An 18,313-nucleotide genomic window follows, 5' to 3' on the forward strand; every position below is an offset into this window, starting at 1 on the left:
AACTGGGAAGGGGGAGGGGAAGAGAGGGATAGAGGAACTATCTAAAGTTGGAGAAGTCAATGTTCATACCACTGGGCTGCAAGCTGCCCAAGCGAAATATGAGGTGCTGTTCCTCCAATTTCCGGTGGGCCTCACTATGACACTGGAGGATGCCCATGACAGAAAAGTCAGACTGGGAGTGGGAGGGGGAGTTGAAGTGCTCAGCCACCGGGAGATCAGGTTGGTTAAGGCGGACTGAGCGAAGGTGTTGAGCGAAACGATCACCGAGCCTGAGTTTGGTCTCGCTGATGTAGAGAAGTTGACATCTAGAGCAGCGGATACAATAGAATGAGTTGGAGGAGGTGCAGGTGAACCTCTGTCTCACCTGGAAAGACTGTTTGGGTCCTTGGATGGAGTTGTGAGGAAAGGTAAAGGGACAGGTGTTGCATCTCCTGCGGTTGCAGGGAAAAATGCCCGGGGAGGGGGTGATTTGGGTAGGAAGGGACGGGTGGACCAGGGAGTTACGGAGGGAACGGTCTCTGCGGAACGTAGAAAGGGGAGGAGATGGGAAGATGTGGCCAGTAGTGGGGTCCCGTTGGAGGTGACGGAAATGTTGGAGGAAATGTTTAATGTTCTATGTTTCTATGTTTCTAAGACTAATCATGATCTGAGCTCAGCACCTAACAATAATGGACTTTGCACTACTGAAGTTGCTCTATGAACTTTGGCATATCCGGTTCTTCCTACTTAAAATAGCTGATAATTTATTATATATTACTGTTGCATTCAGTATGTCTGTATTTTATTGTTCCAGCTCAAATCCAACAAAAAAACTTGAATCCTGAACTTTTAACAATACTGCCCCCTTCAGCAAGCCAGAGTAAACACAGCAGCCGTCTCCCATTCACTGCAGGGTCTTTCACCAGCAGCTGGTTGACCCTTGCCAGTCGAGTGGCAAGTGAAAAACCCAAAGCATTCCCCAAATCATTGTCTGTTCTCACCAACAACCTACATTCGGCACAGTGGCTCAGCAATAGAGTTGCAGCAATAGAGTTGCTGGGCCAGTGGCCCAGATTCGATCCTGACTACAGGTGCTGTCTGTATGGAGTTTGTACGTTCTCCTGTGACCATGTGGGTTTTCCTGTGGGTTTTCCATATGAGTGCTCCTGTTTCCTCCCACACTCCAAAGATGTATAGGTTTGTAGATTAAATGGCTTTGGTAAAATTATAAATTGTCCCTAGTGTGTAGGATAGTGTTTGTGGATGGGGTGGTCGCTGGTCGCTGGTCAGCACGGACTCGGTGAGCCGAAAAAGCTTGTTTTTGCACTGTATCTCTGAAGTGAAGTAAAAGTAAACTATTCAAAGTGGAGAAAAAGCAGTCAGGATGGTATTGAAAACCTCAAGTCCATTGTGTAAGCCTTGTGTAACCTCAAGCCTTGTGTAAGCAATGGGGGGAATACACTACAGACACCTTGTGCAAGCAATGGGAGGAATACACTATATGCCTGGTTAGGGATCTCTTGCTACCTCTGTACAAGAGGGTGCGTTCTATTATTGAATATGGGAAGCAAAAGATTGTTGCACCATCACCGGACAGAAAGGTCAGTTGTCAGTAGGGTTGCCAACTTTCTCACTCCCAAATAAGGGACAAAAGGTGACATCACCGCCCCACGCCCCACATGACCTCACCCAGCCAGTGGCCACGTGCTCCCGCTTCACCAATGGTGGCCGCCCGGGCCGGGATGCGGGTTTGAAATGCAACCTCCATTCCGCGGCGCCCGGGCCTCCAGGCCTACACTGTCCGGGCCTACAGCTCTCCCCGGGCCTAATGCGGGACAAGGGCAGTCCCGTATGGGCCAAACTAATTCAGCCCCATATATGGGATGTCCTAGCTAATACGGGACAGTTGGCAACCCTAGTTGCATATGTTGACATCTGCTTGGGTGAACCAGGTGAATTCCCCAGGTGCCGCAAAGAGTTGCAAACTCAATCCAGTACAATTTACACCAGGCCAATGGAAGAGCAGACACTTTCCCTGACCCAGGTGATGGCAGTCAACCTGACTCAGCCCATTACAAAGAAAGAGCTGGGGATTTAATGTGTGCAGAAACTTCTGAGGAACTGCTGAATGTACTCAACCACAACATGCAAAAAGAGATTAATAATTCAAATGTAGACCTTTCTCCTGAACCTCTAGTCTACTCCCAGGTGTGGAGTCACAGCCCATCTGTATCTTGAAAGCCCCACATGGTTTAAAAAGTCAAAGTTTTCCCACACATTCCTCAGTGGAAAAGGTTACTGCAGTTGTGCACTATGGCCACTGGAGGGTGCTGCCTGCCTTATTTTGCAGTTCCTTTACTTTGAAACACAAAAGCCTCCACAGCATCAAAACATTGCTGAAAGAATCACTGGTCAAGAGTGCAGGTCATGTTGGAAGAATCTCAGAATAACAAAGAACAAACGATTGCAAACTTGACAGAAAGAGATTCATGGTCGCTCAGAACATCCCTGAAGAGTTTCAACAATGACATGCACCACTTGGATTGTCCTGTTTTGCTTATTTGCAGAGAGAGCGTGCTCATGAGGAAGCTAGAATGGAGGAAGCAAACAAGAAAAGAGAATCTCAAAAATCAGGAACCAGTGATGCTGCAGCATCCTTGCACCTCAATCATCCATTGGTCTAACCAGTCACTTCTGTACATATCGCAACACTTTAGACTATATAGTGACACATCATGGTCTTACTCGAGAATGAATGATGAACAAAATACAATATACAAAAACAGCAAGCTGAGAGAACAACTTAAAGAATCTTAAAATAAACCACATTTTTAATTAGTGATTCGGTGGCATTACTTGTTTACCTGTTAAGATAGTTACAAAATATAAAGATAAAGGAATCCCAGTGTCAGCATGAAAGTGTGAAATTTGCTGCCCATCTATAAAATCTGTCCAGATGAGGGAAAGGGAAGCAGGTGGAACAAGAATACCTACAGATTGTGGCAGGACATGCACACTATAACCGGAGACAAAGCAAAGGCGGGCAGTATTGATGGCAACAAAGGGTCCCTCCCCGATTAACTCAATGCATTCTAAACCCGCTTTGAATAGACGTTTGGTGGGGGAATGTCATCAAACCCATCAGTCTCAGATGCACGTACCAGCAGTTACTGTGGCAGGCGTAAGATTGGCATTCATGAGTGTGAATCCACAAAAAGCAAATGGCCTAGATGAAGTTCCCAGCCATGTCTTCACAACCTGTGCGGACCAGCTGGCAGACGTATTCACAGACATTTTTGACTTTTCTCTACCCCATTCTGAAGTTCCCACCTGCTTCAGGAAGACCATTATCATCTCAGTGCCAAAGTAAAGGTAGCGTGGCTTCATGACTTCTGTCCACTGGCTCTGACTTCCACTATCATGAAGTGGCTTGATGGTGATGGCCTGTTAACTCCATTCTCCCACACTACAGTTTGCCTACTGTTGCAACAGGTCCACAGCAGATGCCTAGATCTGAATTAATCTCTGGATCAACTAGACTGTAATGACACGTACATGACATTCCCATTTATCAACAATAGCTCCTCCTTCAACTCCATAATCCCAAATTAATTTCCAAACTCCTGCACCCAAGAGTCAGCAACCCACTCTGGCACTGGATCCTCAACTTTCTTACCCACAGACCACAATCAGTGAGGATAGGAGAAACCACATCCTCCACAATAATTCTTATCACCCATGCCCTGTAAGGATACTATGTTCTCTATACAATCACACGACTGTGCAGCCAAATTTGGCTCTATCTCCATCTACAAGTTTGCAGATGACACGACTGTGATGATCACAAACAATAACAAGGCAGAGTACAGGAAGGAGATAGAGAATTTAGTAACATGGTATCAGGACAACAATGTCTCCCTCAATGTCAATGAGACGTAGTGGCTGGTTCTCCACTTCAGGAAGCATGGTGGAATACATGTCCCAATCTGCATCAATGGTGCTGAACTGAAAACGATTGAGTGTTTCAAGTTCCTTGGTGTAAATACTACCAACAATCTGTTGTGGACCAACCACGCTAAAGTGAGAGTCAAGAAGGCACACCAACACCTCTAATTCCCCAGGACACCAAGAAATTGCAGGCCATTTGCTTTTTGTGGATTCACACTCAGGAATGTCACCAGAAACTATATTCTGCACTCTGTACCTTTCCATTTGCCGTACTTATTGCACTTGAGTTTTGTTTGCATTGGATTTGATTATGAAAAAAAAAAGCTTTTCACTATACCTCAGTACACGTGACAATAATAACAATCATAAACCTAAGAATACAGAGGCCTAGTCAAAAGTCCATTCAACTCTTGGTCAGAAGTTCGAAAAAAAGACAATGGTGCCAAAACCCCAGAGGAAGGGAATGAATGGGCGGCACGGTAGCGCAGCGGTAGAGTTGCTGCTTTACAGCGAATGCAGCGCCGGAGACTCAGGTTCGATCCTGATTACGGGTGCTGCACTGTAAGGAGTTTGTACGTTCTCCCCGTGACCTGCGTGGGTTTTCTCCGAGATCTTCGGTTTCCTCCCACACTCCAAAGACGTACAGGTATGTAGGTTAATTGGCTGGGCAAATGTAAAAATTGTCCCTAGGGGGTGTAGGATAGTGTTAATGTATGGGGATTGCTGGGCGGCACGGACTTGGTGGGCCGAAAAGGCCTGTTTCCGGCTGTATATATGATATGATATGATAAAAGTGGTGAAAACTACAGAAAACAGGGTGAAAGAGACGTCAGAGATGACAAGAGGGATCCATGTGGGTGTATTAATGGACATTTATACCTATAGTCCAGTAGCCATGAAATGGATCGCAGTCGTTCATTTCCATTCAGGTGTTTTCCATTGACTCAGTATAGGCCCTACCAGTTCCTGATGGCCCGACTTATATACAGACCATAGATATAAATGAGCGTTTGGGAAAACAATGGTATAGAATTCCTCAGGAGTGTAGAAATCTTCTGCCGGGTTACAAATGGTTCATAGGAACAGAGTCCTACTCTTATCATATCATATCATATCATATATATACAGCCGGAAACAGGCCTTTTCGGCCCTCCAAGTCCGTGCCGCCCAGTGATCCCCGTACATTAACACTATCCTACACCCACTAGGGACAATTTTTACTTTTATTTATTTATTTTTTTTAATTTTTTTTTTTTTTTACATTTACCCAGCCAATTAACCTACATACCTGTACGTCTTTGGAGTGTGGGTGGAAACCGAAGATCTCAGAGAAAACCCACGCAGGTCACGGGGAGAACGTACAAACTCCTTACAGTGCAGCACCCGTAGTCAGGATCGAACCTGAGTCTCCGGCGCTGCATTCGCTGTAAAGCAGCAACTCTACCGCTGCGCTACCGTGCCGCCTTACCTGGGGACAACTTGGACCTTCAATGAAACCAGTGGACCTGGATTTTTATCAATGGATGCTTGTTACTGTGCCTAATTCTGCTTCTGGCAGGCATTACTTCCACCTGGGAACTGGATGTTGCTATTCTTCTTATGCCATTCTCAAGCCTCATGTGTTTAAAATTCCATGTGATTTTCCAAGCTTGGCTTGACTTATCGAGCAGCACAGGTTGGAATTCCAGATGAACTGTGTAATTTGAGGATTGTGCCAAAAGTCAGTAAATTCTCCAAGCAAAATCTTTTCAGCTCTTCTTGCCCTTGCCCCATTTCCAAATGGTCAGGCAGACAAACTCTGCGGAAAATATTTTCAGCGACAATTGTACTGAAACACAGCCCATGGACATTGATATTTTCCGCGCCCTGTCTCTTCTCACAGTAACTTCTCAAAGAGCTGACATCGGTGACTTTTTCAGGTGACTAAATGAAGGTCTACTGAAGGGCTCAGTTACCTAGCAACAGCACAGGGAGCATCCAATGACAATTGAGCAAGTGGGCTGGTGATGAGGTGGAATTGTTCCAAGAGCAATGTGCACATCCCTGATTCAAGGAACCCTGCCAATCACGCAGGTGCAATCTGCACTTGCAGCAAAAATTGAAGGAGAGCTTTCTGTCAGAGGTCCTTTCATTAATTCTGTTAGCTCAGCTATTTGATATTCAATTTAAAAGATCCAGCATTTGTCACGGTGCAGAGTTAGCCAAGGACAGTGAAGATTTCAGCTAGAGGGCACTATAGGACCACTGGGTGTTTAGGAAATTGCCCTAGAGGCCTCAGGCTCAGTTTGAAGAATGGTCCAGACCCAAAACGCTAACCATCCTCTGCAGTTTTCCTCTTTTCTTCCAATTGTATTCTCACATTGGAAGCCAACATATAATTTGCCCTAACTGCTTGTTTTCAGACGTGTGCAAGGTATCTTTGAACGGCAACATTTCTCAATGTCACCATTTAAAATAATACCTGCACTTCTGTCTCGTGCGCCAAAGTGGATGATCAACATTTTCCACATTGTATTCCATCTGCGATGTTCTTGAGCATTCACTTAGCTTCTCGATACCTTCAAAATCTCTTTACACCTTCCTCCCTACACACAATTCTACTGAATGTTATATCATCAGCAAACTTGCACATGTTACATTTGGTTCCCTCAGCAAAATTATTGATACAGATTTTAAATAGCTGGATCCAAGCATTGAACCATATTATACTCCAAAGCTTGCCAATCTCAGAAAGGCACTTTTTCTTTCCTGTGTGTTAACTGTTAACCAATCTAACTGTGCTCTTCTCCAAAGTATTTTGAAAATCCGGATACACCACGCCCACTGGTTCTAGTCATCAAATCTTCAAGGTATTCAAATAAATGTAATCAAATTCTCTGCCTCAGAAGGCAGTGGAGGCCAGTTCGTTGGATGCTTTCAAGAGAGAGCTGGATAGAGCTCTTAAGGATAGCGGAGTGAGGGGGTATGGGGAGAAGGCAGGAACGGGGTACTGATTGAGAGCGATCAGCCATGATCGCATTGAATGGCGGTGCTGGCTCGAAGGGCTGAATGGCCTACTCCTGCACCTATTGTCTATTGTCTATTGTCAAATGTGTTAAATCCACCTTGACAGATCAATCCTGTTATACTCTTCTAGTTATTCCGTTATTACATCCTTCATTAAAAATTCCAGTGCTATCACTACTACTGATGTTAGTCCGAAAGGTTGGTGGGTTTCTGATCTCTCACTATATATAATGGCCTTATCCATCTATCACCCTCCACACTAACATAGTCGGGTCCAATTGAACCTTCACAGGAACAATTCCAGTGTCTGCAGAATTTTGGAAGTGAAATAGCTGAGGCATCCACCAGCACTATAAACACCTTTTACTAAACTCTGGGATGTAGGTCATTTGCTCTTTATCGGCTTTCTGTCTCATCAACGTTTAGTTTTGTTTAGAGAGATACAGGTTGGAAATAGGCCTGAAATAGGCCTACAGCCCACTGAGCCCATATCAACTATTGCTCACCCATTCACACTGCTTCGATGTTGTCCCATTTTCTCATTCACTCCCTCCTCACCAGGGGCAATTTACAGAAGTCAATTAAGCTACAAACCTGCATGGCATGTGGGAGGAAACCAGAGGAAACCCATGCAGTCATAAGAAGAATGAGCAAACTCCTCACAGACAGCATCCAAGGTCAGGATTGTTCCCATGTCTCTTGCTCTGTGAGGCAATACCTCTATCAGCCGTGCCACTGTGCCACCCTTTTCTAATACAAACTTCCTTCAGTTCCTCAGTCTTGCCTGGTGTGGTTTCTTCATACTTCTAGCAGGTTTCTTGTGGCTTCCATGAAGCAACAAATGCAGCAGTTGTTCTGTTTTCCATTTTCTGCCAATTGACTGAGCTGCCAAGTTCAGAAATGTTGATGTTGTCAGAAAGAAGATGAGATACACTATTCTACTCAAAGGTATTGCAGATACATTATTTAATTCTGGTTAGTAAACAAAATACTGTGGATCTGTACTGTTGGAATGGTGACTTCAGCCAAGGGATAGCCTACTATCTACAAATATGCTCCACACACTTAGTTTGAATAATCAGCTTAGTTAAATGTGCAAATTTGTAGTTCGATTAGATTCAGTTGCATTCAATGAACCATTACTTTGAAGCAGTAAAATTCAATGAGAAAGCAAATTGCATGCTGAAAACCCCTGCTCGACACATCTTTTTTGAAAATAATGGCGCTGAAAGCGGCTCAGGCCCTTCTGTTGGAAACTACCTGCGTCATTTGTAACCAAGGCAACAGCACAATCTTAGTGTTTTGTGTAAAAGTGATGGCTCCCTTAGGCATTTGGTAATGACGTGCTTCTTTGATGATTTTTTTACAGATCAACTAAGTTCCAGGTATAAGACACTTTGTAGTGAGTCCAAAACGAGCGTTATTATCCAAAGGTCTTTATTCAAGGCAAAAACCATAACAAGCTGCGCACTTACTTTGGACACCACTACTTAACTGCTTACATAATCTAATCTAATCTCTTGAGTTTGGCGCCAGACACAACTATACCTCGCGCTCCCGCATCCCGTGACTCGTTAGCCCAACCGAGGGTTCGAGACCCCCCCGCTAATCCGTATGTCCCTACATGACCCCCCCCCCCCATAACCCTCGAAACCATACCTCACGGGTGCCCGGACCTCCCTCCCGGAACGCGTACGGAGGGGAGAAACCGATACCGCCAATGTGACGGGAGGCGGGGAGGCCGCCGCCGCCGGAGGCGATGGAGGGGCCACGGAAGCGGAGGGCATAGGCGACGGAGAGCGCTTGATCGGGAACGGGGGCCTGAGCCCAACCATAGGCGGCGGGGGGCTGAGAGGTGGCAAACAAGGCGCCTCTGGCGGCACCAGGGGGGCGGCCATTGGCCGGCCCCTGCGTGGCGGCTGGGCCACCGACACAGGGAGGTCCTGGTCCAAATGGGCCGGCTTGAGCCGGGATACTGAAACAAGCTCCTGGCGATTACCCACCTGTAAGGTAAAAGTGACAGCCCCTCTCTTAAGTACCTGAAACGGGCCCTGATAAACCGGCTGAAGAGGGGGGCGGTGGGAATCTTTCCGCAGGAACACGAAACCACAGTCCCGCAAGTCCGACGGGACGTGGACCGCCGTGCTTCCGTGCCAGGAGGTCGGGACTGGAGCCAGAGAACCCACCCGTGCCCGGAGGGAAACCAACACCGACGTAACGGGCGGCGGCAAGGCGGGGGCGGAAGGGAGGGATGTCACCTGGTACCCGCAGGGGCGAACCGTAGACGAGCTCGGCCGAGGATGTGCCTAGCTCGGCCTTTGGGGCCGTACGAATGCCGAGGAGGACCCAAGGCAGCTGGTCAGCCCAATCGTGGCCGGTCAGTCGGGCACAGAGGGACGCCTTCAACTGCCGATGGATGCGCTTAACCATCCCGTTGGATTGGGGATGGTAGGCGGTGGTCTGCTGTAAACGAGACCCATACAACTGTGCCAGCGCGGCCCAGAGGGAGGAGGTGAACTGGGCCCCCCGATCTGTGGTGATGATAGCCGGTATGCCGAAACGGGCCACCCAATGCAACGCCAGGGCCCGTGCACAGGAGGCCGCCGAGGTGTCCGACAATAGGAGCCCCTCCGGCCAACGTGTAAACCGATCCACCACCGTCAGGAGATGAGTATAACCCCTGGAATAAGGCAATGGGCCCACCAAATCCACGTGGATGTGGAAAAAACGGACTGGGGGAACCTCGAATCTCTGGTATGGGGGCACTCAAACACCCAGATCCCTCCGCAATTTAGCAACATGTAGATATTTATAGAGATATGCAGCATGGAAACAGGCCCCACCAAGTCCACGCTGACCAACCATCCTTTTACGTTAATCTAATCCAACTTTATCCTCTCCATATTGTCATCAGTTCTCCCCAGATTCTACCACTCACCTGCACATAAGGTAATTTACTGTGGCCATTTTTCTACCAATCTGTACATCTTCAGGGAAAATGGAACAATCATAAGAAACCCATGCCATCACAAGAACATGAAAACTCCACACTGACAGGACCCAAAGACAGGATTGAACCCGGGTTGCTGGCTTTGTGAGGCAGCAACTCTACAAACTGTATGACTGTGCTGCCCAAAATGGACCATTTCACATTTACCCTCGTTATACTCCATTTTCCCCAATGACCCTGCTCATCTTCTAAGCTGGTGCCAGTGTTATATAACTTGGCAGTATTTACAATGAGGTTCTCCTTGTGGAGGGTTTTCTCCAGCAGTTGGTTAAAGATAGGACGATATGGAAGAATACTAGTGTGAAATTTTGTGCACCATTGTAGAACTTCGGAAACATCCGGAGCACCACAAGTCACCTTGATTCATTACTGATAAATGACATAACAATGTTGCCGATGGAACATTTTATCTCCACATAGAAAATCGGTCCTCCGCATGAATTGACTTGCCTTAAGATGATCGTAACTTCCAGTCTAGCCTTCCATTTAAACACTTCCGCACCCATTTCTAACCCCTGGCCCCATATTACTGCTTTTGAAGCCACCAGCTGCAACATGAGATTGAAATCAAAGCCTCTGAGGTCCTTAACCTTGTGTAGTGAATAAGGCACTTGTGTCTCTGCCAAAACACAAAGTAAATGTTCCTTGCTACTTGCAAGTTCAAATCACCCTTTCATTGACTCCATCTACACTTCATGCTGCCTTGGCAAGGCCACCTGCATAATCAAGGATGAGTCTCACTCCAGTCACTCCCTCTTCTCCCCTCTCCCATTAGGCACGAGGTATACAAGTGTGAAGACACATATCTCCAGATTCAGAGAGAGTTTCTTTCTAGCTGTTATCAGACAGCTGAACCATCCTATCAACAACTAGAGAGCAGTCCTGAGCCACTCTCTCCCTCATTGAAGAAATCTCAGACTATCTTTAGTCGGAGATAGACTCAAAATGCTGGAGTAACACAGCGGGACATGCAGCATCTCTGGAGAGAAGGAATGGGTGACGTTTCAGGTCAAAATCCTTCTTCGGACTCATCTTCGGTGTGTCTATCTTCAGCTTAAAACAGCATCTGCAGTTCCTTCCTACACATATCTTTAATGGGACTTGACTGGACTTTACCTTGCACTAAACGTTATTCCATTTATCATATATCTGAACACTGTGGATGGCTTGATTGTAATCATGTATAGTCTTTCCACGGACTGGTTAGCATGCAACAAAAAGCTTTTCACTGTACATCGGTGCACGTGACAATAAACTAAGAAGAATGTAATACTCCGCAGGTGGTCTCTCCACAGCAATTTCGCTTTCTGGCTTTTCCAATGTGCTGTGTCCCCAAGATTATTTTCACCCCTAGATGACAGGGTGTTATAAAACAGCCACTTGGGCAAGGTTTGGGCAACCATGCAACTGTTGGGAAGGAAAGTTTCTAAGTGTAGCTGAATAAGGAAATTTGTGAGCAGAAACATAGATCTAACAAACTTGCAGTAAAGCAATCAACGTGCTTTTAATTGGTGCTTTTAGGAACAGACAAGAACTGCAAATTAGTGCGTCAGTGAACATGACATCGTCTTCTATAATTGGACATAAATAGGAGTTTGAGACAAATAGCTTATTCATTTCCAGGAAATTGACTGCTTAGAACTCTTTTGAATGAGAACAGTCATGTATTTATCTGATTTATCACTCTGCACAGACACAACAGAAAAATTGTTCACTTTTACCCATGTTCTTTGTTGAGTGACTACAGAGGGAAAGATGGTGAATCTGTCAGGGTCATTAGTACTAATCTTTCTTTAAGCGTGAGAGCAGCAGCAGAATGGGGAGAAAGCAACGGAAATCGTTTAAGTAGTCAGGCTGAAAGGTTTGAACTTTGCACATTACTGAGAAGGGCAAATTCCACACATACTTTCAAGGGAGACAAAGCTGCTTCTGGCTTTCCCACTACTCTGGAAGAGCATCCACACAGATAGACAGAGCACTTAAATCTTGATGCCACAAATTGAGTGTAATGATAACATTCTTGGTTCCGGGCAATAAAATCACTGCAGATGATCCAACAAACCAAAAACACCCCCAGAAAGTTTAAGACTTTACTCTCTGTAACTATCTACATGTTGTGTTGATTCAGATAGAATACATCACTGGATCTCCAAATTTATAGTACACGTAATGTATGGTTGTGTATAGTAGAAACAAAGAACTACGGATGCTGGTTAATACACAATAGGTCATAAGGTGCTGGAGTAACTCAACAGGCCAGGCAGCATCGCTGGAGAACATTGATTGGTGACATTTCAGGTTGAGACCCTGTAGGTCTAGACTTACATTTCAGGTTGGGACCCTTTCTCAGTCCACGCTTCGAGTCAAGACCCTTCAGAAGGGTCAAGGAATGGAAGACATTACTGAAGAGTGGGAGAACCAAATTAGGCTTAGCGTAGAGAGGTTTATAGGGGGAGGATGCAGTGTTTAGGCTTTACTACTAATGAACAGCTTGAGGAGATACAAAAAAGGAGTCATGGCTAAACACGCACACTGGCAAGAGGGCATTTGACTTGTGGTTTGGAGGAGAATGGGGGCAGAGAGAGGGGATAGATGCTTGTAAATAAGACAAGGGTTTTCAACTGGCCAGGTTGGACATTGGCAAAGAGAGGACAAAAAGGAGACAGGGTAAGATTTGCTGAAAAACCTTTCCATGGTGGGGAGAGGGGCGAGGGGCGAGGGGGGTTGCAGGGATAATGAAAGCTGGCAAGAAGCTCTGGGGAAGCACGAGACCAAAAGCAATAGTATTGGTGACAGTGGGGTGAGGCAAGACATTTTTTTTTGTTGACCCGGACAGGCGATTGAACCCACAAAGGTCAGAGACTGGGTAAGTGAAATCAGGAAGAAAGATTTGAGGCCTCAAGACTGCAGAGTATTGTTGTAGCATCATGTTGGGATCCGTGTTGGATGTCAACATGGTGGTTATGTGAGGGTCAGAAGCAGAAATGAAAGGCAGTATGAATGGATAATGTAAATCGAGTGCCTGAGAGGGACAAAGAGTAACCTTGGAACTCCCCTGAGGCAAAAGACAATAGACAATAGATGCAGGACTAGGCCATTTGGCCCTTTGGGCCAGCACCACCATTCAATGTCATCATGGCTGATCATTCTCAATCAGTACCCCATTCCTGCCTTCTCCCCATACCCCCTGACTCCGCTATCCTTAAGAGTACCCTATTCCTGCCTTCTCCCCATACCCCCTGACTCCGCTATCCTTAAGAGCTCTATCTAGCTCTCTCTTGAATGCATTCAGAGGATTGGCCTCCACTGCCTTCTGTGGTTATTTTGGATGGCTTGCTGCCTCTGTTGAGATGAGGAGCAATGGAATCAAATGACAGCATTAGAAATGGATGGTTTGGTTGGCTGGGTTTCAAACCGGAGTGGTAAAGGAAAACGTAAAGGGATAATAAATTATCTTTATTTTGTTACAAATGTTCAAAAGTTGTAGGAGCAGAATTAGGCCATTCAGCCCATCGAGACTACTCCGCCATTTATCTTTACCTCTGATGGCTGATTTATCTTTACCTCTCAACGCCACTCTCCTGCCTTTTCCCAGTAAACCCTGACACCCATACCCATCCAACATTTATCAATCTCCACCGTAAAAATGTCATGGGTGACTTTAATGAGGACGGTAGCTGGTGAAGTCAGCATGAAAACTAAGTTGAAGGAGTTCAACAAAAAGTGTTGGGAGAAACGGTTGCCAAAAAAACCCTACAGAGATAATGGATGGTGGAGATGGGAATGGAGAGGTCAGAATGAGGAAACTGGATTATTATAGAGTGAGTTGTTGATGCAGTCAACAAGGTTTTTGTGATTCTGAGGGCAAGAAATGCACCGGGTGTTTATTCAACAGCATTTGTTTTCCTAGATTTTCTGCTGATGGATGTCCGAAACTTAACATGTGGGAATTATGTTCCAATGAAGCACATTTGGTTCATGCAGTTGCATGTTTCGGACTTCCGACATTCTTGGGTACCACAATTGGACGCCAGATCTAATGTATCAAGTCGGTATCTCCTGATTTTAACTTATGGGCAAATACTAGGTGAAGCGCCTGTATGTAACTTCACAGAGTAAATACTTATAATGACCACAGATACTGTCTGGATATCTTATTCACTGAGACAATAAAGATAACAGGGTTTGGAAAAGTGAATGCCACAATGGTGTAATACAGTTTTACTTATTGTGCAATGTGTGAATGTAATTCTGACAATGAATGAAATGAGCAGAAAATCAGTGTTCCCTGAAGGGAAGCATTTAACATTATGAACTGGTAATATATCCCCACATCATTGCCTCAAGTCTTTGCCACAGAGGGGAACTGCACTTTGCAAATGGCAGAAATCTCAACAGAAAATCTTCCATTCTGCAGCTGCTCACCACAGTATGAAAAGATGAGATGTGAACTGGAACCTGGAAATAGCAGCAGTAACAGCTATAGCTGCTTTCACTGCATTCAAATCTCCACAAACAAATGAATCCACAGTATGGCTGATAAAGGCGCTGCTACTGGTTTTAGTAGTAGCAAAGTGCTCCTTTGTAAAATTCAGATAAAGCACAATGAGATTTTAATTGGAAACACACGATTAAATAACCTGGATATAATGAAAAAGAACTGCAGATGCTGGTTTATATCAAAGGTAGACACTAAATACTGGAGTGAATAAGCATGTCAGGCATTATCTCTGGAGAAAATGGATAGGTGACATTTCAGGTCGGGTCTGAAGAAGGGTCCCAACCCAAAATTTCACTTTTCCATTTTTTCCCCAGAGATACTGCCTGGCCCACTGAGTTACTCCAGCATTTTGTGCCTATTTTTATCAAATAGCCTGGTATTACCATACTCCATATCTCCTGGCCAAAGTGACTGTGTGCCTGGTTTATGGAATACACACATCACCTTGATATCTGAACTCATACTTGACCAATGGTTAAGATATGAACCAGACAGTCACATGGAAGATTAAATAGATCAGGTTCAGTGCCTGCAGATTTAAACGAGAGGGGGAAAAAAAGATGGGTTTGTAAGATAACTTTCAAAAGTACAGCTCTCATAGAAAGCTAAAATACCACAATTACACTGGTGGTCCCACCTACTTCCTCAGATTGTGTGCAGATGGAAAGCACAACATTCAGCTGAGTGGTTACGCAGATGTTCATAAAAAATTAAAACAATTGATCAAGTGTCAGAACCATTGTAGTATTAAAATATATTGTCCATCTGTCATCTGAAATTTCTGGTCACACCTTAAAGGAAAATAGTGCGGTGTGTTGGATGGAAACAGCTGGATGGCTTGTTTATATTGAGTCCTCCCTTTCCTCAGGATTCATTGAAAAATGTTATTATTACAGGGTTCAGAAATCAGTCATAGACCTATTTCAGGGGCTGATAACATGGATGTCCATTAACAACCCTGTCAGTGGTTCTTTAATGTGTTCAATGACGATGATTGATTGTATAATAGAAACATAGAAACAGAAAATAGGTGCAAGAGAAGGCCAATAGGCCCTTCGAGCCAGCACCGCCATTCATTGTGATCAAGGCTGATCATCCACAATCAGTAACCTGTACCTGCTTTCTTCCCATACCCCTTGATTCCACTAGCCCCGTTACGGTCCCAGCATCGAGCCTTGCGGCAGTCCACTTGCCACTGCCTGCCATTCTGAAAAGGACCCATTTATTCCTACTCTCTGCTTCCTTATCTGCCAACCAATTGTCTATCCATGTCAATACCCTACCCCCAATACCATGTGCTCTACCTTTATTCACCAATCTCCCCTGTGGGACCTTATGAAAGGCTTTCTGAAAGTCTAGATACACTACATCCACTGGCTCTCCTTCATCCATTTTACTTGTCACATCCTCAAAAAATTCCAGAAGATTAGTCAATCAGGATTTCCCCTTCATAAATCCATGCTGACTTGGACCAATCCTTTTACTGCTATCCAAATGCGCCGTTAATACCTCTTTCATAACTGACTCCAGCATCTTCCCCACCACCGATGTCGGGCTAACTGGTCTATAATTTCTCGTTTTCTCTCTCGCTCCTTTCATGAAAAGATACATTTATTCTCAATAAAATACAACCTCTCTTTTCACTCCATCCACTTACTTGGTAATTCTGGTGATCATGACTAAGATGGGTTTCTCTTGTCAGTGCCTGTAAAGGAATAGATAACTCGAACTTTAGTCTCTCCTCATTCCTGGAGGAGAAGCTTCCAGGTCACCTGCTGAGACACCTCAGTCAGGAAAACAGCCAATTCAGGGGGGCCATGTCTAGTGTCATCTGAAGAAGGGTCTCGACCAGAAACATCACCCATTCCTTCTATCCAGAGATGCTGCCAGTCCCGCTGAGTTACTCCAGCATTTTGTATCTGTCATCTTAATTGGTCCTGTTGCCTCTCCTGAAGAACAGTAAAGCAGATAAGTCACCAGAGCCTGATGGGAGCTATCCTATGTTATTGAAGGAGGCAAGAGAGGAGATTATGGCGGTTGGACGAGAATCTTTTATTTCTTCTCTAGGTCCTGGAGGACTGGAGACTGGCCAATGTTATTCCTTTATTTAAGAAGCTTCACGTCAGTGGAGGGAAACCATTGGACAGAATTATTTGAGATTGGATTTACTTGGAAGGGAATGGGCTAATTAGGGAATGCCAGTATGGATTTGGACATGGAAGGTTGTGTCTCACTAACTTGATTGGAGTTTTTTTGAGAAGGTGGCAAAGGAGATTGATGAAGGCAAGGTGGTGGATGTTATATATATGAATTTTAGTAAAATCCATATCTACGAAATCCAGGTCGAGAGATATGGATTTTAGTAACGCTTTTGATAAGGTCCCTCATGGTGGGCTGATCCAGAAAATTAAGTTGTATAGGATTCACGATGACTTGGTCATAAGGATTTGGAAAAGCCTTATTCATAAAAGAAAGAGGGTTGTGGTGGAACACAGATATTAGCTAGAGGTGTGTGACCACTGGAGTCCTGCTGGGATCTGTGCTGAGACCTCTGCTGTTTCTGATATATCAAAATGATGTAGATGTAAATATAGGCGGGTTGGTGAGTACGTTTGCTGACAACACCAAAATTGGAGGAGTTGCAGACAGTAAGGAAGGCTGTCAGAAGCTGCAGTGGGATATAAATCAGCTGCAGAAATGGCCGGGAAAATGACAGAGGGAGTTTAACCCGAGCAAATGTGAGGTGTTGCATGTTGAGAGGTTGAAGGTAAGGAATATACCGTTAATGGCAAGTCCCTTAACAACATTGATGTGCAGAGGGATCTTGGAATCCATGTTCATTGCTCACTAAAGGTGGCAGCACAAGTAGATAGATTGATAAAGTAGGCTTATGGTATGCTTACCTTCATTGCTCGGAGCATTGAATACAAGAGTCAGGAAGTCTTGATGCAGCTCTGTAGGACTTTGTTTAGGCCACATTTGGAGTATTGCGTGCTGTTCTGGTCGCAAGATGTGGAAGCTTTGGAGAGGGTGCAGAGGAGGTTTACGAGAATGCTGCCTGGATTAAAGGGTTTCAGCTACAGGGAGAAGTTAGATAGATTGTTTTCTCTGGCATGTCGGATGTTGATAGAATGGACAGAGCCTTTTTCCCCAAGGTGGAAATGTCCAACACTAGAGGGCACAGCTATAAAGTGAGGAGAAGATATAATGGAGATTTGTGGACGATTTTTTTACACAGAGGGGGGTGGGGGCCTGGAACGCATTGCCAGGGGTGGCGATGGAGGCAGATACAACAGTGGCGCTCAAAATGCTTTTAGATAGGTACATGGATTTGCATGAAATGGAGGGACATGAAATGGATCACTTGCAGGCAGATGAGGTTAGTTCACCACAGATGAGATCACCACAAACATTATGGGTCGAAGGGCCCGTTCCTGTGCTGTACTGTTGTATGTTTTAAAATAATGCTTGGTATTTAGTTTAGTTTCGTTTAGATAGAGCGCGGTAACCACGCCTACCAGCAATCCCCACACCCTAACACTATCCTATACACAATGGGGACAATTTACATTTATAGCAAGCCAATTAACTAACAAACCTGTATGTCTTTGGAGTGTGGGAGGAAACCAAAGATCTCGGAGAAAACCCACGCAAGTCACGGGGAGAACGTACAAACTCCGTACAGACAGCACCCATAGTCAGCACCTGGGTCTCCGGCGCTGCAAATGCTGTAAAGCAGCAGCTCTACCGCTGCGCCACCATGCCAAGAAAAAATGAGAACCCTCCTATAAAGGGTACTGAGAGCAAACCGGTACCTTACCTTTGATGACAGGGCTGCAGATCCAGGGTCCGTATTCTAACAGAGACAT

Source organism: Rhinoraja longicauda, chromosome 10 (genome assembly GCF_053455715.1).
Source record: "Rhinoraja longicauda isolate Sanriku21f chromosome 10, sRhiLon1.1, whole genome shotgun sequence".
NCBI classification, from domain to species: domain Eukaryota; kingdom Metazoa; phylum Chordata; class Chondrichthyes; order Rajiformes; family Arhynchobatidae; genus Rhinoraja; species Rhinoraja longicauda.